At 46.3% G+C, this 23,090-nt stretch overlaps 1 pseudogene; it reads right to left on the bottom strand.

Annotated features, from left to right (window-relative positions):
• Positions 1-960: 960 nt before the first annotated feature.
• Positions 961-23,090, bottom strand: part of LOC142568641 (TWiK family of potassium channels protein 7-like) — a 518,233-nt pseudogene continuing 496,103 nt past the window's right edge.

Below are 23,090 nucleotides of genomic sequence, written 5' to 3'. Positions count from 1 at the left end.
CTTCCCATGATTCATCGCGCTGGCTTAGCGGCTGTGCCGTTGGACCACTAAGCACGGGATCACGGGCTCCATTTCTCGCCGTTCGCACTACCATGGGGCTTTGTGTCCTGCATTGGTTGCACCATAAAGATGCCCAGCTAGCCGAAATTAATCCGAAGTCCCCACTACCCATCGTAACCACATGGTGTTCTTGGCACGTAAAACCCCAGAATGTAAATAATTTGGGGTACTATTCCGCGTCAGTAGTCACGCTCACTTTCATTAGGCGCATTACCAGATAAATGAACATGAGATAGCTCGATTCTTCGCTAAACATCGCGCCATTAGTTTGGCTTGCAGCTTCCTTTTCTGTTTTAAGACGCCTGTTCATTTTTTTTTGTATTCCGCCCTGCATGTAATGCGGCCGCCGTGGCCGGCAATAAAGCCCGCGACCTTACGCTGAGCAGCAAGAAGCCTCTGTGGTTGAGCCACCACTGCAACTTTGATGCGCTAAAGGAAACCCACACTGCATGGGTAGTCACGGTGAGCGCTAAGGCTTTGGACTTTGGCACTGTGCGGAGGAGCAATGGCATGGATGCAAAGCAACTGATCCATCTGTGACGAACTCTGGATGCTGGGGATGGTGTACACCGCGCCCCTCATTCTGACTACCATGATCGCTCAGCCAGACGTCCCAATCAAATACATGTCCGTCCACGTACTTTTGCCCCATTAGAGTGTAGCCGCTACGAGAAGATTTCCCCTGTAAGAGCTCGTGCTCGGCAACAAAAGACTAAGTGATATGAGCAATCCTGGCGAGGAAAATGTTCATTTAAAGATGGCCCACTGGGAGAACACTTCGAAACTGACTTTATTAACCCTTAACGCTTCCTCTTCTTGACGTTATGAGAAGAAGAACACTTGCAGAGTAGTTGAATGTTTCAAGGTCTACATTTCAAATGTTCGAACTAGCACCATTTTCTAAACCATCAGACTGGATCTCAGAGGTTGTTCGTGAGGTTTATTTGTGAACTCTAGTAAAAGGGCAAAGGAATACCACGATATGTGAAGAGTGGTTGCAATGATTCAATTAGAGTCCACAGCTTAAATTATCAGATAAAAACTAGCGGAAAGTTGGTAGACAAATTTTGTATCAATAGTTCTGACTATTTTTCTGAAGTGCATATCGGCACCTGTAATACACGGTTGTACATGTTATTGAGCTCAGTTTGGTATATCAGACGGAAGAATCGAAGGGTAAAGAAACTTCAAGCAACTATGTCGCAGCTGTATCAAATACTGCGTCACTAATTTTGTACCTGAAATTAGCATAGCAAAATAAGACACCTCTGTTTCAGGAAAAGGGCGGCATGCACTTATCGTAACAAATGAGAGTACTTACCGTCCTCTTTGCACCAGCACGCGAACACACAATGCTTTTTTTCTTTCTCAACAAACGCACAAAATCACAAGTGAAAGTCACTTGTCTTAGACCAGCATTCACATTTTTATTCGTTCACTGTAGACTCTTAAGTGCATTAACATCATATACTGCCTTAATCTCTTGAATTTTGCGACGATTGTTTTATGTCGTTAGTTCCCAGCCCTAATAGCAGAATTTGTCCTTCGGCAGCGCTCTCACCTGTACAATCGCATACGAAGAGAAGCTTACGAACCACGCAGAAAGTTTAAAACATCAAGAAAACTTTCCTTGAACCAATAGCCAAGTCGCTTTATGCCTTATGGAGAAGACAGGTGCTGGATAAGCTGTCACGGAAAGATTTGTTTGTTCCAGGACAGCTTTAAGAGCAGACACTACCACATGCAGTTGCTTGTAATACGGGTTACAAGACCTCTTTCTTTCCTTGTGAGCTGGACTAGACAAGTATGCAAGCCCCTGCCTCCTCCCACTCCACACTCGCACAAGCATTCTACTATAAAATGTAGCTATAGCGTCAAACTCAAACGTGTCGGTAGGCATCCTTAAGCTATGGCTTCTTCTTGCGCTATCGCGACACACACAAGAAACAATTTGATAGTAATTGCCAATTAATAACGCCCTTTCAGTGTTCCTTCCCCGACATTCAGCCCTGCTAACTGCCGCACGGAGTGCCAGGATGTGAGTGTCTGCTCATGGGCCAAAGCGCACATTCGCCAAGGTGTAGCGAAATTGTTTACTTTCACTATTTTAAAGTACGTTAACTCACAGTTTTCTCAGGCGACGGTATTGTTCCCAAGTGGTGTTCCATAAACGTAGCACAAATTAAAGGCCGCATCTGAAAAAATGAATGCCCTGTGCTTACTGCTACTCTTCAGTAAATATTTTGATAGAAATCACAAGGGATGGTATTTATGTCATGGTAACATGACATACCTAACCAACCGTAACATATACTTTTTTTAAGAAAAGCGGCTTGGCATTGTGGGAGCAGATGGACACTGTACTAAAAGAAAATTAGCATCTTTCTGAGATCAAAAAACATCCCGACCCGGAGCTCTGCTTGTGCTCGCAGGATTAACGGCTAGACATTACGTGATTCACAATATTCCGGAACAATACTGTCATATTTCGATAAGGAGCACTGCGGAAATAGCGCCAAGGACTCGGGACAGTTGATATAGTGTGTGAATAAAAAATGTTTGTGTCCTTTCTAACCAATACCTTCCTCTATTATTTTTTCTTTGCATGTCATAAAAGAATTTTTAACCTTCAGCGGAGACCGTCTTTTCTAAAACAGTGTTACAGGCAGAACAAAGTTGTAAAAATACCTTGAGGTACTCTGAAGCTCCCTGCATTGATTCTTGCGCCCCCACAACTGTCTCTGCAGTCGTTCCGGTAAAAACACTGCCGATCTATGTCGGCTCAGTAGTGGAGATCTCTTACTCACGCAACGGACGGTCTCTCTTGCCCCATCAGCGCTTACAGTTGACCCAACTATGTATTCATTTTGTCGCACCTAGGCGATTTTCGAGACACATGTTTATTTTTTGGTTTACAAAACTCGTAACACGGTTCTCACTTCAGTGTGTATCATCGCGATTACGCAAATGCAAGGTCGATTGGTTATGAAAAAAAAACGGTCCTTCAAGTTTGGATCAATTCTCCGTACGGCCAAGAGTAATTATAACAGAACACTGCGACCTGGTACTTGCAAGGTACGAAGTTCGAGGGCCCATTCAGGTCATGGATTGCTTTTAATTGGCGCGAACATCGAGGTGAAAACGCAAAACTTCCAAACACTGTGCTTCTGAGAAATGTTTACGACCCAGGCAACATGCTCTTGTCCTGAGACACTCGCCCAGTCGCATGCCTGAAAAGTGTGGCGTCCACATTGCTAGCATGAGCAGTCGAAAATTTGTACAGTCATTGAGAGGTTTGCTGCCATTGTCTGTCGACGCATGGCAGGCTCATGTGCAATGATGCTAGTGCACGTGCCCGACACTCTGCCCGGCGCCATTACGCTTAGACTAAGAGCTAGCCACCTTGCGCCTTTCTAGAGTCTCCGGCCAGTGACAGTACCCTAAAATAAGCTTCGCAACGCGCTCATATTGGCACTCTTCGGCACTGTGTTCGAAGTTACTAGCGCTCACGTGCTTCCTGCCGTAAAAGCTGTGCACGGACTCTTGCTATCCACATAAAAAATCCCACGGGTGCTCCCCAATGATTTACACTGCAGCGCTTTAACCGCGGCCTTCACTGAGTGCCACAGAAGTCAACAAATGCCGTATTGTGCACTGCAATGCGAAGCAGTGCAAATGTCTAGAAAGTTTCGACTGTGGCCAGAGCAACACCTCGAAGAGTAAATCCAAATGAAGTTCAACGATGCGCCAATACGCGTCTACGCGCTCGAAAAGTTGCCGAGCGGCGCGGAAAGCGCTTAAAGGGACACTAAAAGTTACCAGAAAGTCAAGTTAAAGCGGTAGAGCAATGTTCTAGAACGTCTAAGGCGTCAATCTAATCGCGAACCGAGCTTTAGTAACCGAGAAATTGAGGTAAATGCATGACACGATTTGAGACCCCCCAGCGACATTCCGGTACTAGCCCGATGACGAAAGCACTCCTCATAATTTGTGTTACTAATACTCCACTACCCGTATTAAAAATATCATTTCATTCGATTATAAGACCGAAGAAAATTCTACTTGTCTACGTCTATTCGATTCTAAGAAAAAACATTTTGACGTTACCCTTCAGTAGTATGGGTGGTCGAAAGGTTTCGTTTTCGCTCGACTCTGCGCCGCGCACGCTTTGGAGTTTAAGTAGTTTTGTTATCGCGTCGTGCTGTGCGGGTTCTGCTGGCTAGCGAAACTTTCATTTCGAACAAGCAGTGAGAATGCCACGTCCTTGTGATGTCGTGGGAAGCCCTCATTGCTTTCCCGCTCCGGAGAGCCGGTGTCGAGGTCGCCTTCGTAGTACGCAACGACGCCGGCAGCGCGAGCCCTCAGGAGCAGGTCGCGCTCGTCAGTGCTCAAATCGCTGAAGTTGAGCCTGGCATCGCGAGCCAATCTGTCGTTGTCAGGGTCCATTGCGACGAGCGTCGAAGTTTGCGTCATAGAATAAAGTACCAGCTTATGGTCGCGCGTTTCTCCTTCCGCTAGCCACCATACTCCCGCTTTCGCTCTGCTGTCGGCTCTGTCCTGGCTCTGTTTCTGGCCGCGCGTTTGCGTTTTGCGCAGAAAAGCCGTAGCGCGATCTGCGGACGCCGTTCTACTCACCGATGGCGCAACGTCACTATGAGACCATGATGTCAGTACTCCTCGATCGGAGGGCGGGCGACGTGAACTGCGCTAGAGGTACGCGGACACTTCATAACGCATTTGCTCTTAAAATAAGTCTCTGCTTGGCACGAAACAAGCGTTTAGGGGTTTCTGAGATGGTATTTCAACAGTCCACGTTCACTTAATAGTAACCTTTATTGTCCCTTTAAGCCCGAATCAAACACTGCGAGATGAATGAAAACCGATCATACTTCGAGGCTCTCAACACTTCGGGAACGGTTCTTCGCGCCTCCTTCCGCAAGCCGCGACGGAGCGGATAAGAGCACACGAGCAGTGAAGCGTGCAAATGGGCGGCCGTACTCCTTGAGACACTCGCTAGTTTGTGCAGAGTGCCGAGAGAGTCGTAGATGAGTGTGCCGCTCGCTGACCGTCAGTGTCCCCTGCCAGTCGCGTCGGACGACGAGACCGCAGCCTGCTGACCCTCCGGTTCTTCGGCCACCTGGGGAGCGCAGCGGGACCTCGCACGCGCTCTCCTCACGCGCGTCCTCATAAGCGTGCTCAGGGGCACCTCGACGTACTGCACTACACCTGCGAGACCGCGACGTTGGCAGTGGCTGCGGCGCCGACGTCATTCCGAGTCCGAATCGGCGTCAGAGTCGCTCACCACGCCGAGGCGGCGGCCCAGGGCGCGCAGTTTGTGCACCACTTCCTCTTGCACGAGATTGAAGCACATGGCGATCAGCGCAAGTCCCACGAGCAGGTACAGCGAGCAGATGACGAGCTTCTCCTGGGAGCCGCTGTCCGAGACCACCGTGTCCCCTGGCACCAGGTCGCCGAAGCCGATTGTGCTCAGTGTAACGAAACAGAAGTACGAGCCGTCAAGGTAGTTCCATTCTTCCCACACGGAGAAGAGCACTGCTCCGCCACAGATGTAGCCGCCGATGATAGTCATGCACAGCAGGATGGGCACGGTCACTCGCGGCCGCTCCTCCAAGTCGTCTAGGAAAGGGTCCATGTAAGCGTCGAGCTTGGCCTGCGCATTTCAAGCAAGGCATAGTTCTATAGCAAACAAATAGATAAGGCCGAGGCACCGGAAAACTCTGAATTACACAATGTTAAATGTTGTGCGGCGCCAGCCACATTTAGCGTCAAAGCTCGTTTTACACGTAACTCCTAATAACACAAGCGAAATCCAAACATGTTCGGTTCCGCAAAGAGTGATGCTTATTCAACAACAGCAGCCATGAGAACAGCTAGGCTTCGAAACACTGGATATTTTGCAATAGAATTGCTGCGTCGCAATTAAAGTTTAAGGGGGGCGCTTCCTTTCGCTAAAAAGGGACATGAAATTTCGCGTTGCACAGTTAATCTTCAACTTTATTTTTCGTGATTCTTGCATATAGTTGTTTTTCTTGCTCTTGAATGTCAGAAGCCACTATGGCAAGCCTTTAATAAAACGGCGCTTGTACATTATTTTGTTCTGAAAAGTGTCGATTGTTGCTCTTCAAGCCCTACAACGCAGATACTGACGTAACATTAGTAATCCGCTGCCATAAACACTGTTAGGAACCACGGAATGTTGAGCGAGTTGGCGAGTATTCGTGGTCCAAAAAGTTAGGCGATGCAAACACTCGCGCAACACTAATCGAAGGAATAACACAAACGCCGGCTGTTAAGTTGTTATGTATTTTTCCTGCTTTAAGGCTAAACTTAGCTGCTATCGCACAGTCGCAATAACCAGAAATGCGCTACTACTTTGTGGTCCTGTGATGAGCGAGACCTTGGAAACAATATTAGGCACCCGCAACATGTTAGCAGCTTGATCGGTTCATTCCTGAAAGTTAAGAGATAGCACACTATAGGATGGAAAGGCCTCTGCTAGTTTCTTGCATCCTTCCGACGAAATATTGTGGCGCTTCCTTGGTCAATCTGGCAATATTAAGAGACGTATAAAAGATTACGATGGAACCATTCAAGATATAAGGAGTAGGGCGACAGTGCAACGCAACTTCAGTAATTATACTGAATTATAGCCGATCGGGCTATAATTTTTCAAGTCCTTGGCGTCCCCTTTCTTGTGGATTAGGATTATGTAAGCGTTCTAGTATATAGTACGATATATAGACATAAAACATACGCCATTATTAAGCATCACAAGCTTATTGCGAAGTGTAATTATTTGGTTCGTACAAAATGCCAAAGCTGAAAGAGGACAAAAATTCTTGGCCCAGTTTAACATCGTTTCAGGAGCCTCCGTTCCTGGCCAGATAAAACTTCACTTGGAGGAGCGCTACCAATGTCTCGTTCGACATTCTATTTCGAAGGTTGGTTTTAATGGGCGACACCAGGCTGAACACTCGTTCCACGGCGGCATGTGACTCGGGTAGTGAGAGCAAAGACAGGAGGAGGGTTTGGAGTTGTGTAGGGTGATGATGATGACGTATGGGGTTTTATGGCGCAAGGGCCAGGAATGGCCAAAGAGCGCCATGTCTGTGGTAGTGGGTGTGCAGTGTAACTATGATTACTATGAAATTGGTGTGACGTGGCTGCAAAGGGGCCTTAAAATATACGCTCTAAAGTGCGTAAAAATTGTGTAATGAAATTATGGCGATGACATATGACTTGTACTATGAACATTTCGATGCATTTAAAAGGAATGATACGATAGGTAAAATATATCAGATTATAAGAAATGCTAGAGCACTACTGCCTCCTTAGAGCCCTAGAAAACACAAGGGCCTGGAGGCATGTGCTATGCAAAACAATTATCGTAGTGGCATCCTCTGGAGAGCGGAGGCGCTACGAATGCATGGGAATAATAACATGTAAGACCACATCTCTGAGAAAACCTAGGACTGTGTCTGTATTAAAAAGCGGTTCTGGACCAAGAAACATCGCAGGATGAAGGGGAATGTGCTGTCGGTACGCTAAGGAAAAATGTCACTGTCTCTCAGATTCGGCTTCCCGACACTCCAGGAGGACGTGGAGTACGGCCAGCCTCTTCCCGCATCTACCACAGTTTGGAGGCTCACTTCCGGTGAGTAGAAAATTATGGGTGCTAAACGTGTGTCCTATTCTTAGACGACAGAATAGGACATCTGTTCGGCGCGATTTTGTAGTAGAGGGCCAGAATCCTAACTGTGGCTTTATCAGGTGGAGCTTATTATCCGTTTCCGCGTCCCACATGTGTTGCCAGTGGGCTCGCAGCTTCCTTCGCAAGAAAGGCCTCAGATCTGTGGCAGGCACCTCAGCGGTAGGGTTAGCGGCTCGCGATGCGATCGACGTGGCCATCTCGTCCGCCAAAACGTTGCCTTCAATTCCCCTATGGCCAGGTACCCAGGATATTATGATATGCTGCTTAGATGAGTACGCTTTACACAAGACAGAATAGAGTTCATTAAATACGGGATTTTTATGTTTGCTGAATGTGATTAAGGCCTTCACGACGCTTAGGGAGTCTGTATAGATCGCTGCTTTTGGAAGTTTCGATTTTCTTATATGCTTCACAGCAGAGTGTAATGCGTAGGCCTCGGCCGTAAATATGCTTGTTTTCGGATGCAGTACGTGAGATTCCGAGAAGGATGGGCCGACGGCTGCATAGTATACCCCGGCATTTGACTTCGAAGCGTCTGTGTAGAACTCTGCACAGGAATGCTTGTGCTGGAGTTCTAGGAAATGCATTCTGATTTCGGCCTCAGGAGCATGCTTTGTAACTTGAATGAAAGATGTGTCGCATTGTATCAGCTGCCACTCCCAAGGAGGTAGCAGCTTGGCTGGATGCATTAGGCGAAGGTCGAGGAGTGGAAGATGCATTTCTTCACTTAGCTCCCTCACACGCAGCGAGAAAGGCTGTCTTACGGAGGGACGATTATGAAAGAGTGTAGCATATGTCGTATCGTTAATGGTATTAAAACACGGATGTTGAGGATTTGAGTGGACTTTCAGAAAATATGTTTGGCTGGTGTATGTTTTCTGCAGATGAAGTGACCACTCATTTGATTCTACATATAGACTTTTTATGGGACTCGTTCTGAAAGCACCAGTGGCCAGTCGGATTCCTAGATGGTGGACTGGGTCTAGCATCTTTAGCGCGCTCGGGGCGGCAGAGTTATATACTACAGCACCATAATCCAATCGAGACCGAATTAGGCTCTTGTATAGGTTCATTAAACACTTCCTGTCACTACCCCATGTAGTCTGGGATAGATGTTTCATTAAGTTCATTGTTTTTAAACATTTTTCTTTCAGATATTTAATGTGTGGAATGAAAGTGAGTCTGTAGTCAAGTATGATACCTAGGAATTTGTGCTCTTTGCTGACAGGTATTCGTTGTCCACACAGTTCTAAGGAAGGATCCCGAACCAGGCCTCTCTTCCTTGTAAAAAGAACACAAGATCTTTTGTTAGGATTGATCTTAAATGCATTCTTGTCTGCCCACACTGAGACTTTGTTCAGGCCATGCTGTACCTGTCTCTCGCACACTGCGAGGTTACAGGATTTGAAAGCTATTTGTATGTCGTCCACGTAGACAGAATAAAAGATTGGCGATGGTAATGAAGCGCGAAGCGTGTTCATCTTCACGATGAAGAGTGTGCAGCTGAGCACGCCTCCTTGGGGTACACCCGTTTCTTGCGTAAAAAGACGCGAAAGTACATTACCGACTTTTACCCGGAAGGTACGAGTGGACAGATAGCTTCCTATTAGGTTTAGCATATTACCATGGACGCCCATTTCTGACAAGTCTCTTAAGATTCCGTAACGCCACGTCGTATCGCACGCCCTCTCCATATCGAGGAATATGGATAAGAAGAATTGTTTGTGTACAAATGCGTCCCGGATATTTGCTTCTACACGTACATGATGGTCAGTTGTGGAGCGCCCTTCTCGAAAGCCCCACTGATAGGGATCAAGGATTTTGCTGAGTTCAAGGAAATGAATGAGTCGCCGATTAATCATTTTTTCAAACACCTTACAAATGCAACTTGTGAGGGCTATCGGGCGGTAATTTGCCACTGAGGAGGGGTCCTTGCCTTGTTTCAATACAGGGACCACAATGGCTTCCTTCCATGCGGTTGGAAGGTACCCTGCATCCCAAATGGTGTTGAAAAGTGTGAGTAGTGTAACCTGCGTGTCATTGTGTAAGTTTTTGAGCATTTCGTACATGATTCTATCAGATCCTGGTGCGGAGCTGTTGCATGCGCTCAAGGCAGCCCTCAATTCGGCAATACAAAAAGGACGGTTGTAAGGCGCATTCTGTCGACCTTTTCTTGTTAATGGCTTACGTTCTTCTGTTTGTTTGTATTTGAGAAAGGATTGTGTATAATTTGTTGGACTTGACACGCTCTCAAAATATTCCCCAAGTGAGTCTGCCTGGTCTTGCAGTGTATCGCCCTGTGTGTTTACCAGGGGGAGTGAATATGTTTGCCGCCCTCTAATCCTATTAACTCTGTTCCAGGCTTTGGCCTCATCCCTAAACGAGTTAATACTCGATAAAAACTTGTGCCAGCTTTCTCTTCTGGCCTGTCGGGGGGTTCGCCTGCCTTGGGACTTTATTTTTTTAAAGTTCATAAGATTCTCTGCAGTGGGAGAAGCGCGTAGCAACCCCCACGCCTTGTTCTGATTCTTACGGGCGATCCTACATTCGCTGTTCCACCACGGTACACGTCGTTTGCATGCCAGACCACTCACTTCGGATATGCATTTTGATGCGGCATCTATTATGAATGATGTAAGATACTCTACAGCAGCATCAATTTCTAAAGAAGACATGTCAGCCCATGAGATGTTAGTGAGAGTTTGAAATTTCTCCCAGTCGGCTGTGTCTATCTTCCACCTAGGAGCTTCCGGAGAATATTCGTTTTCTTTAGATGTTCTTATCAGTATAGGGAAGTGGTCGCTACCGTAAGGGTTGTTCGTAACTTCCCATTCGAGTTCAGGCAGTATGGACGGGGAAACTATACTAAGATCTATTGAAGAAAAGTTTCTGTTTGCTAGAGAATAATATGTGGGTGCCTTCTTATTCAGCAGACACGCACCAGAAGAGAAAAGGAACTGTTCAACAAGACGACCTCGCGCGTCTACACGAGAGTCGCCCCAGAGGGAGCTGTGCGCATTGAAATCGCCAAGAACAACATAAGGTTCTGCCAATTGATCTATAAAGGATTGGAATTCAAGTTTCGTTAATTTGTAGTGTGGGGGTACGTAAAGGGAGCAAATGGTGACGAGTTTATTTAGAAGAACAGCTCGAACCGCCACTGCTTCAAGGGGCGTTTTTAGCTGTAAACGCTCACAGGAGATACTTTTATGAATTAAAATGGCAACACCGCCTGATGATACGACAGCATCATCGCGATCTTTGCGGAACTTGACATACGGTCGGAGAAAGTTTGTGTGTTGTGGTTTTAAGTGTGTTTCCTGTAGACACAGCACTTTTGGATTGTGTTTTTGGATAAGTTCTTGTACGTCATCAAGGTTCCTAAGAAGACCTCTGACGTTCCATTGGATTATTTGGGTATCCATATTGGAAGTAAGTATACAAGTGCTGTGTGTATGGAAACGGTGGCGATATCTTAGGTTACAGAGCTCTTTCGAGGCCCTGCAACGGGAGTTCTGCCCTTTTGGGGGCGTTCGAAGGAGCCTCGCCGCTCCTTAGGCGCTTGGTGCGCCTTGAGGATAGGTGTTGTGTCCATTGCCTCTTCTGAGGCGCCGGACACGTGCTCTTGCGAGCGACAAGTTACAGGGGAGAGTCCTGCCTTGGAGGGCAAGACCCCTGAGCCCACCAGCCCGGAGGTCGATGGTGCACCCTGCGGGATTTGGCTGCGCCGGCTGTTGCCAGCGCTGGAAGGGGCCGGGGTGGTTGGGACAGCCTCGGCTGCGCCCACCTTCGGGGTCGATGGTCCCCCTTGCTGTGTTGACGGAGCAGCGCTAGCTGCAACCGCCGCGGGGGCAGATGGCGTAACTGCCGACTCACTGCCTGTGGGTCGGACAGCCGCCGGAGGCCGTTGTGACGCTGCCCCCTTACGCGCCACATCGGCAAAGCTGCTCTTAGACAGGTATGACACCCACCTACGTGCCTCCTTGAAAGATATGTTTTCTTCGACTTTGATTGTCACAATCTCTTTTTCTCTTTTCCAGGACGGGCAGGCGCGCGAATATGCGGCATGCTCGCCATCACAGTTGACACAATGTGGAGTGTTCTCGCACGTTTCGGAGGAATGTTCATTGTCACTGCACTTGGCACAAGTCAGCCGGCCTCGACAGTTCTGTGAACTGTGGCCGAAACGTTGGCACTTAAAGCATCTGAGAGGATTGGGAACGTATGGCCGAACACGAAGTTTGCTATAACCAGCCTCGATGGATTCGGGAAGGACACTCGAGCCGAAAGTGAGTATCAGGTGTTTCGTCTTGATCTCTTTTCCATCTCTACTCATCTTAATTCGTTTAACATTGATAACATTCTGGTCACTGAAGCCCTCCAAGAGTTCAGCCTCAGTGAGCTCCATCCAGTCATCGTCAGAGACAACACCACGGGTGGTGTTCATAGTGCGGTGCGGGGTTATAATTATTTGGGTTTCCCCAAATGACACTAGTGTTGACAATTTTTCTAATCGTTTTTGATCGCGGAGCTCCAAGAGGAGATCACCGCTTGACATCCTCGACGCCTTATATCCAGGACCAAAGGCTTCAGTCAGTGACTTGGAAACAAGGAAGGGTGAGATAGTTCTTAAAGGTTTATCTGGTTATGCAGAATGGATGACATGGAAACGCGGGAAGGATTCGTTTTGGCGGCCAAAAAAATTGGAATACTTCATCGGTGCGCCCTCTTTTCTGAGGGCGATCAGGTAGTGGAGGGAAGGAAGTAGCCATGTGTGGGCGTGTAGTTTTCGGTAGCAACGCCAGCCACCCACCATGGAGTCCAACAAGGGGACGCTGCAGGGCCTGAAAAACAGGCCCTGCAAACGCCAGCTGTACGTTGCCACTATAACCCAATATGACATAACCAAGGTTGCCTACTCACACAAGGTTAACCCTTGCTGCCAGGAAGGTCAGAAGTAATAAAGAAATGAGAAGGAGACAGGAAAGGTGGAAAGTAAGGAAAAGACGAAGGTTGTAGGGAGAGAGAGACAGGAAAAGGCAACTACCGATTACCCCGGGTGGGTCAGTCCGGGGGTGCCGTCTACGTGAAGCAGAGGCCAAAGAGGTGTGTTGCCTCCGCCGGGCGGCCTTAAAGGTCCGAACGCCCGGCATCGGCTCAACCCCCAGGATCCCCCTTTCCCCGGACACGGCTAAGCCGCGCACGGCTACACGCGGGAGGGTCCAACCCTCGTGTGCTCGGGTACGTGGTGTCGCAACACACCAAACGCCTGCTGACGCAGACGCCCCTGCGGGGGGAGTTGTGTAGGGAACGGATGGCTGTGGTGGCTATGAGGCAATGGAAGAGGATATGTCCTACGTTGGCGTTGGAGAAGGTGCAATTTGGGCAGGAAGGGTCCGAGCGAATTGCCACGTAGGCGCCATGCGGCTGGCAGAAATTTCGGCAAATTTCGGTTATGTTCAGCTCGGTGTTCTCCCTCAGTTCTGGCGCCGAGGTCACCCGCGGCGCACTTTCAACAGCAGCTAAAAGCCATCTCATGCTTAAAACGTAGAACGCCGAAAGCTCACATGTGGAGACAGCAACAGTATATGTTCGCTGGCGCGCGGGTAACGTTAGTTCGCGTACGGAGACGTGTTTCCTGAGGCCAGCTTTCTTAAATAAATTTTTTAAAGGCCGCGATCCTTGTTCTATCTATCTATCTATCTATCTATCTATCTATCTATCTATCTATCTATCTATCTATCTATCTATCTATCTATCTATCTATCTATCTATCTATCTATCTATCTATCTATCTATCTATCTCTAGATCTATCTATCTATCTACACTGTTATGCCATCATGATTATGTAGTGCTCGTTTATTGAAACAAAGGACATTTAAAGGGGCGGACAACCAATTTTCATGGTACGTATTTTTTGTGCAATGGAAAGTTTACCGGTAAGACTGTCTAATCGTGAAGCACTAACGCGCAAAACACCATGGAAAATTTTTTATTACAATTTTTCGTCCTGCGGTGAGGACGTAGTCGTTCATTAGAAGCATGCTGAAAACGTCGATAGGTGAGTGCTATAGTGATTATACGCCGACAATAGTGGGAGGCAGACGAGGGTGAAAATATTATTTCCTTTATCAAGTTGATATTCCTGCAATCCATGTTTTCCGAAGTGATAATAACTACGTGTTTTCGTGGTTTCCTGTCGAACTGTTTTGGTATTTAACCAGTCAAAACGGAACCAATCGGATCAAGAACGAGATGATGCTTGTGCACGTGATGCGCAGTTCAGCGTGTTGCCGTAGCCACGCGTGTGCTTTTGATCTCCGAAGCACAGAATAAAGCACACGTGTCCAACAATATACCAACTGCAATTTTAAGCATTATTTCTACTGTGCCTAATAACCGTCGTCTTACGCAAGAATACATCCGAAGTACCAAGATCTCACCGCCAGACATTGCCGCTTACTGGTTTTTGAGTCTTTCTTTGCCAATTTAAAATTATAATTCCTACTTAAATTGCGAAATGCGCGTTGGACTCTATCACTATAAATCATGGTAATTTCATTGCCATCAACGTCTCAACAAATTATGGCCAGTTGTCAGTCCCTTTAAGTGCATTTAATAATGATCTACATGACATGACTGCATGGTATGACATGTACGTGTGGCATCAATGACAAGATATTCATAATCTAGCCTCAAACGCCGTCGTGATTCCGTCGTGGTGCTTTCTTCCACCGCAGCACGGCATGATATGTATTATATGCATGCATCGTACGAATGACATGACATGTGCAGAACTTGACAAAATTTCATGCATTCATGAATTCATGTAAAGAATGCAACATCATGATATGACGTGCATGCTGACAAACATGTATATAATGACATGAATAGCATGACGCATGAAGGACAGCACGAATACCATGACATGTTTTTTTATGATCTTCGGTTCAGTTCAGTTTATTTGTCTTAAAGACCCCCGATTTCAGGAGCATTACATAAGGGGTGGGTACTAGATTCGAATTCACACTCGTTGAATTAACATAAGCGCGCATATATATATATATATATATATATATATATATATATATATATATATATATACATATATGAGAAAAAAGCAGTTCTGGGTGTAGACGCGCGTATGAAGCGGTTTATTGATGTTTCGGCCGGCGTCCGGCCTTCATCAGAATCGGAATAATGAAGGCCGGACCCCGGCCGAAACATCAATAAACCGCTTGATACGCATGTCTACTTCACTGTATACATATATATATATATATATATATATATATATATATATATATATATATATATATATATATAGTACACATATTCAAGTATATGCACACATGTATACACACATATTAACGCCAACACATTTATTTATTTATTTATTTATTTGTTTATTTACATGTACCTTAGCGGCCTTCGAGAAGGCATTGTGTAGGGGGGTAATATAGCAACATATTGGTATGGAATCAGGAAAAACAAACATCAGTATAATGAAAGAAATATGCACGCAACATGGAAAATTAGTGCGACATCAGCAAATACATATGTTGAACAATAACAATGAACGGTAAACACAATAACAGAATAGCATAATAACATTATAAGTGTTCTTGTATGTATACAGTAGTAAAAAAATTAGGATCACTGAAGTTCTTTTATTAATATGTAGAAAAATGGAGGAAAGAAATTAAGACAAAACAATACGTGTTAGACGGTTGAAACAGCATATTGATCGATTAGAAGATTGCAAAATGCGCTGTGTTTAGATTGGCAAGCGATGCTACCTGGTAGAGCATTTCATAAACGGACCACACGGGGCAAAGCTGAAAAATTAAAAGCGTGTGTTTTGGCATAAATTCGAGTGTAGCTTTACTGATTGTTCAGTCCTTGTGACGTCGAGGACGCTTTTTTCAGGTTTTATAAGGTTAGGCCATCTGTCTGAATGAATCTATGAAATAATAATAGAAGGGCACTATCACGACGAGTGGTTAGTGGGTGCAACGACAGACCGACATTTATTTGTGTTACACTTCACTGGTTACTATAATGTTTTTGAAATGAAACGGCTGGCTTTATTCTGGATACTCTCCAGGCGTTCGATGAGGTATTATTTTTGATGAGGAGACCATATACATGAGGCGTACTCAATTTGTGGCCGTACAATAGTTATGTAAGCTAGTTTTCTTTGTGGTTAAGGCGCAGTTCTTAAGTTCTGGTGCAGAAATCCTAATGATCTGGAGGCGTTATCTGAAGTAGAGGTGATGTGATTATTCCATGAAAGATTGTGAGTAAGAAGCACTCCTAAGTACTTATATTCTGGGGTGTGGTCAACTATGTTAGTATCCAAATGATAAGAAAAGTGAGAGCTAAGGGTTTTTCGGGAAAAGGAAACCACTTTGCACTTCGACACATTTAGGGACATGAGCCACGTAGCACACCAATCACTAATATGTGCAAGATCATTTTGGAGTGCCGCGTGGTCAGTGGAACAGTTAATAGAACGGTGTACAATGCAGTCGTCAGCAAATAATCGTGGAGAAGAGGATATATTGTTCAGTAAGTCGTTAATGTAAATTAAAAAGAGAAGAGGTCCAAGTACCCTGCCTTGAGGTACACCGGAGGTGATGTCAGACAGGCCAGAGGAAAAGTTAGCAAAAACAGTGAACTTTTCGCGATCAGTAAGAAAATTACGAATCCATGATAGGGTTAGTGAGTCAAGTTTAATTGCAGATAGCTTTGATATCAGGCGACCATTGGCGGCACGATCGAATGCTTTCGAGAAGTCCAAAAAGATGCAGTCAATTTGTTTATTACTGTTCACATCAAAGTGTAAGTCTGACGCGAATTCTAGTACTTGGGTTTCGCAAGAAAATACTTTTCGGAAACCATGCTGCTTCGTGTAAAAAAAGTTATTAGATTCAAGATGAGAATATATATGGGATGCGATAATGTGTTCTAACATTTTGCAGCAAATACGTATTATCGATATATGACGGTAATTTTCATGAGAGCTCTTGTTACCTTTCTTAAAGACAGGCACTACTTTTGCTATCTTCGTCTGTAGGAAGCATACCAGTTGTAAGGGATTGGTCAAATAGGTGTAGCCAAATTTTGCTTGGTACTAGTATTGTGTGTTTTTAGTATATTATAATTTATACAATCTATGCCAGAGGATGAAGACATTTGAAGGTTATCTATAAGATCGACTACGCCTTTTAAAGTGATGGTCATGGGAGCCATGTTCTGGAAATCAAAATCGGGTACAAATGGTATGTTAGAATTATCTTCTTTTGTAAATAGGGATGTGAAAAATAAGTTGAATGCTGTCCACATACATACACCCATGTAAATACAAACAACATGTATAAGGAAAAATCAAGTACAATGTATTTGGAGATGGTCAATGACCTGTTGTAAAAATACGGATGGGCAGATTATCTGAAACGGATGGGCACGGTATCTGAATACGCCCAAATTGACAAACGCTCGCAAGTTTCATCAACGCTGTTACAGCAACGCCTAGCGATGATTATCATGACAGCCATTCCTTGAATAGTCTACTTCGGGATGCGCGCAGGCTCATCAAGGCCTTTCACCTAAACACACGCAGCATACGCAACAAGACAGACATGACAGTGTCGTAACGCGAAGAAGTACATGCAAAAGTGACGTAGGGTAGGGCAAGGTCCCAATCAGTATGGTCGGACGACACATACTTTACAAGCACGTCTGTTAGGGTACGATTCATACGCTCCGTGAGATAGTTAGTTTGTGGATGGTAACACGTTATCAGCTTGTGCTTAACTGAGCAGGGCTGCAGGATGTCGGCGTTGACTTTAGAAAGAAATGTCCGACCACGGTCAGTGAGCAGTTGATGTGGAGCGCGATGCGGCAGCATCACGTCGCGTAAAAGAAAATCGACGACATTTGTGGTGCAGCTCGTTGGAAGAGTTCTGGTTATGGCGTAGCGCCTGGCGTAATCTGTTGCCACAGCGAGCCACTTGTTGCCAGACGTGGAAAAAGGGAAAGGCCCAAGTAAGTTCAAGCCAACGCGAAAGAACGGCTCCGAAGGAATGTCGAGCGATTGTAGGCACCCGGCAGGGAGCGTCCATTGTGTTTTTATGCGCTGGCATTTATTTATATTTTTATTTATCGCAATACCCACAGCGCCCGTAGGCATTACAGCGGGGGAGGGGGGGAGAAGGAAACAAAGAACCAATAAATAAAGCAGGCAAAAGAAAACATCTACCCGGAACACTTTTATACTCGCACATACACACAAAAACACTATCTTTCTTCAGTGAGTGTATAGATTTTGAAGATACATCGTTTGAGAGAACCGTTGCGATATCTGATGGTAGGTTGTTTCATAGGCTTATGGTTCTGGGGAAAAATGACATTTTAAACGCTTCAGTTTTGCAGGCTATTTCATTAACCTTATTTTCATGGTCAAGCCGTTGAGAAACGTAATCAGGCTTGGAAAAATATTTCCCGGGATCTATGCCTGTTGGAGAGTGGAATATGTTGTGAAAGAGTTTCATTCTGAGATATTTCCTGCGTCGCTGTAGTGGTTCCAAACCGAGGCTTTCTTTTGCCCTTGAAACACGGAAATTCCTGGTGTAATTTGATAAACAAAACGAACGGCTATGCTTTCAATTCTTTCTAAACTGTTCACGTCACGTGCCGACCACGGATCCCACACAGCACAAGCATAATCCAGAACAGATCGGATATTTGACTTGCACAATGAAACATTTGTCTCCAGTTGCAACTTTTTTCCATTACTGCGCAGGAGACCTAGAACGCGTCATGCTTTAGTTGTGATATGATCAATGTGACGGCTCCAAGAAAGAACAGGTGTGAAATAAACGCCGAGATGTTTGTGCTACAGAACCGATAATATCATGGTTGAATTTAAAGAGTAACAGTAGTAAGGAGTTATTCTTTTCCTCGAAAAACCCATATGAACGGTTTTTTGTTATGTTCATGAGCATGTGCCACTTGTTACACCACTAATTTACCTTGTATAGGTCGTTTTGCAAAACATTTCAGTCATGGGTAGTATGAATAGTCCTGTACAAAACACAATCATCGCCAAATAGCCTGATTTGCGATGAAATACAGTAGCAATTCGAAGAAATCATTTATATAGGAGCAATCATTTATATAGATAAGAAATAAAAGTGGTCCTGTGACTGGTTCTTGGGGCACGCCAGAGGACACATCAACTTCACGGGATGTTTGGCCATTAAGCCCAACTTTCTGTTTTCTTAAATTGAGGCATTCTTCTATCAAGTTAAATACCGTACTGTTTATATTATACATTTCTAATTTTTCTATAAGTAAAGAGTGAGGGACAACATCGAGCGCATTCTTAAAATCTAAAGGCAAGCAGTCAACAGAAACACCCTTATCTAAAGCTCCTGCTAAATCATGCGTCAACTCAAGCAACTGTGTTGTACAGGAAAATCCACTGCGAAATCCATGCTGTAGGGGACTGAACAAAGAGTGCACGTTCATGTGATCATGTGACTCATAACATTACTGTAAAGCACATGCTCAAGTATCTTACAAGCAACGCTAGTAAGCGAGATATGCCGGTAATTCCAAACACTTCTTCGCGGTCCACCTTTACGCACAGGGACGACATTGGCATCTTTTCAGTCATCAGGTAAAGAGATTTCTAGTAAAGATTTAGTAAAGATTACGCACAGATATTTGGACACCTCCCATGGGCACAAAGAAAGCAGTGCTGGTGACAAAGCATCAGGCCCAGTACTGACGCCGCAACGTATTTCCGGACGAAGCGGGCAAGGCCTGGCCAAAAGAAGCATCGACGAATCTGGTCGTAGGTGCGGGAGACGCCAAGGTGACCTGCCGTTAGTAAATTGAGAAGTTCTTAGAGAACAGGCAACCGGAGGTGCTTGTGAATGACGAGGAGTAGGGTAGGGCCGTCGGGGTGTACATTGTGGCGGTACAATACACCGTTCCAGACAACAAACAGGTGAAGGGACGAATCGGAAGGTGAAGATTCCAAGCCATCAATGAAGGCGCGCAAGGTGGCATCACGGCATTGCTCGTCGGCAACGTGTAGCAGTTGAGAAACGAAGAAAAAGCAAGCGTCGGAATCGGGGTAAGGGTCGACGGGGGGTTCGTCCACTGGACAGCGCGATAAACAGTCTGCGTCTTGATGTAATCGGCCCGACTTGTACACTACTGCATAAGAATATTCTTGCAGCCGAAGAGCCTAGCGAACAAGCCGGCCGGTAGGGCCCTTGAGTAAGGAAAGCCAGAAGAGCACGTAGTGGTCTGTGATTACAGAGAAGTGCTTGCCATGCTAGTACGGGCGGAATTCGGAAAGCGCCCAGATAAGAGCCAGTCATTCACTATCTGTAATCGAATTGTTGCGCTCCGCTGCTGTGAGGAGGCAGCTAGCGTAGGAGATAACACGATCTTGGCCCTGTTGATGCTCCAATACACTAGCCCTGGCTCCGGCCCTGGTGATGCTCCGAAGATGGCTCCGATACCGTGACCACTGGCATCGGTACGCACTTCTGTAGGAGAGGACGGGTCAAATTGGGCCAGTTTAGGTGGCGTGGTGAGAATGTTGGTCAGCAGGGTAAACGCGGCATACTGAGCGGGGCCCCACATAAATGGCTCGTCCTTCTTCAGAATATCTGTAAGCGGTCAGGCAATCGCTGCGAAGTCTTTAAGGAAGCGTCAGAAGTAGGAGCAGAGTCCTACAAACTTCGGACATCTTTGGCAGACTGAAGTACAAGAAAAGACGTGACAGCACGATATTTCTCCGGGTTTGCTTGAATACCGGAAGCGTCGACGAGGTGGCCCAGCACTGTAAGCTGCCGATGACCGAAGTGACACTTCGATTAATTTAGTTGCAGCTCAGCCTCGCGGAAGACTTGAAGAACAAATCATAAGCGATCAAGGTGTGTCTGAAATGTAGGTGAAAATACGAGAACGTCGTCAAGGTAGCAGAGGCATGTTGGCCAATTGAATCCTTGAAGCAAAGAGTCCATCATACGTTCTAACGTTGCTGGGCGTTGCATAGGCCACATGGCATAATTTTGAAGGGGTATAGACCATCAGGGGTGACTAACGCGGTCTTCTCTTGGTCCTTTTCATCCACAGAAATTTGCCAATAACCAGACCGAAGATATATGGAAGAAAAGTGTTCGGCACCGTGGAGACAATCGAGGGCGTCGACAATGCGAGGCAAGAAGTAGACGTCTTTCTTAGTAATGCGGTTTAGACGACGATATGCTACGCAAAAGCGCGATGTGGCATCTTTCTTTTTAAGAACTACCACGGGCGACGCCTAAGGGCTCGACGAAGGTTCAACAATACCTTTGGCAAGCAACTTGTTCACTTCATCTTAAATAACCTTAGGCTCTGAAGCAGAAGCTCGATATGGCCGGTGATGATTAGGACTGTCATCAAAAGTATTTATGTGATTCCTAACAACTGAAGCCTGGCCCAATTGTCAATTGTTGAGGTGGAAGATTTCGTGGTAGGAAATCAAAAGGCGACATAGAGCTGTTGCTTGGTCAGGCAATAGGTCCGCAGCAATTATGGGACGAAACTTTGCGTCAGGGCAAGTAGCATCCTGTGGACATGGTGAAGAATCTGAGCAGACGTATACTTCAAGCGTCGTGACGTGGTCATCTCCGATAGCACGGCGTGACGGAGGCGAACGAGATTGACGACGGGAGGGAGAAGGCGAGCGGGAGTAGCGGGGTCGTGTCAAAGGTGTCGCAGGGTCAGATGATGGAGCGGGCATAGAAGGGGCGAAGGAAAAGGATGCGCTAGAGGGGCGAGGGTGATAATCAGGAGAATAGCGCGTCGAAGAAGTCCAGCGGCTGCGGCAATGGCGAGCGACACGTCCAATGCGTCAGCAGTTAAAACAGATCGGCTTGTCGTCCACGGTTCGCCATTCAGAGGGGTTGCGCGGTCTGTAAGAGTAAGAAGAGCGCGGTGGGGACGTGAGTGGGAAGGGAGGTTCCAAGCATACGGAACGAATGGATTGCAAGCCGACGTTGGACAACTCTTGACGGACGATGGCCTGGATCAAGGAGATTGTCACCGGAGAATGAGCAGGTGACAGGAATGAAGGGGCCGCCGGTTGTGCCGCTTCGACCTCACGACGAATGGTGCGGGTCAAGTTGTCACATCGCGACGGCTGGTGGAAGAGGTCGTCACAGGATGACGTAGCAGCTGTGTTGGGAAGTCGCGTGATGTGCTGGGATACCCGGAGGCTTTTAGCATGCTCGAGACGGCGGCACTTCTTGAGGATTGTACCGATGCTGGTGACGTTCGTAAACACCAGTAAATTGAAGGCGTCGTCAGCAATGGCTTTGGGGACGTGATTAACCTTATCGTCCTCAGACATGGTCGGGTCAGCCTTGGCACAAAGGGCCAAGACGTCGAGAATGTACTACACGTAGGTCTCGGTCGACGTCTGTAAACGTGCGGCAAGGGCTTTCTTGGCAATGACTTGGCGACTGAACGGATTGCCGAAAAGGTCGCGGAGCTTCTCTTTGAAGACATCCCAGCTCGAGATCCCCTCTTCGTGAGTCTGGAACCATGCAAGTGGAGCTCCGTCGAAGTAGAAAAGAACGTTCGCAAGCGTAATAGTCGGATCCCACCTGTGACTGGTGCTAACACGTTCGTATAAGCGGAGCCAGTCGTGAACATCAGGACTGCCGACTCCGTTGAAAACACCAGGATCTCGAGGGGGGGAAACGGCGACGTAGGTCGGGGCTGCAGGGAGAGACGGTTGTGTAGATGAAGTGCCGCCAGCAGGAGCCGAAGTTGCACTGTCGCCGTTGCGACCGCTGCGAAGCTCCATGACGGGTACGGGGAACGTCCACTTCCACCTCCACCAAATTAATGTTACGTGTAGCTGAAGCCCAATGCTATATGCAATTTATTTACAGGGAAGCTAACGGAAGGCCAAAATGGCGACGCTATATCAAGCCGGCCCACGTCGTCTTCTTCCTCCTCAGTGCAGCCACATTGTGGCGGCTGTTTCGTAGCAATATCAATTCAAAAGGTAAAATGATGAAAAATGTGAGGAAGTGGTATTCAACTGTTTACTGTAATATGTGATTTTTATTGGGATTGTTACGCGACTGGAAAACGTAGTATTTATTCTTTTTGTGTTAGAATATTTTACTTTGAAGTCGTACAATTTTCAACGGTAATTGTATGTTTCATACCTCTATTGAAAGTTGTACCACCTGCTACTTGGTCTCCTAGCAAACACAA

This window comes from Dermacentor variabilis, unplaced genomic scaffold (genome assembly GCF_050947875.1).
Source record: "Dermacentor variabilis isolate Ectoservices unplaced genomic scaffold, ASM5094787v1 scaffold_25, whole genome shotgun sequence".
Lineage (NCBI taxonomy): Eukaryota > Metazoa > Arthropoda > Arachnida > Ixodida > Ixodidae > Dermacentor > Dermacentor variabilis.
This window is presented reverse-complemented; position numbering and strand designations above follow the sequence as displayed.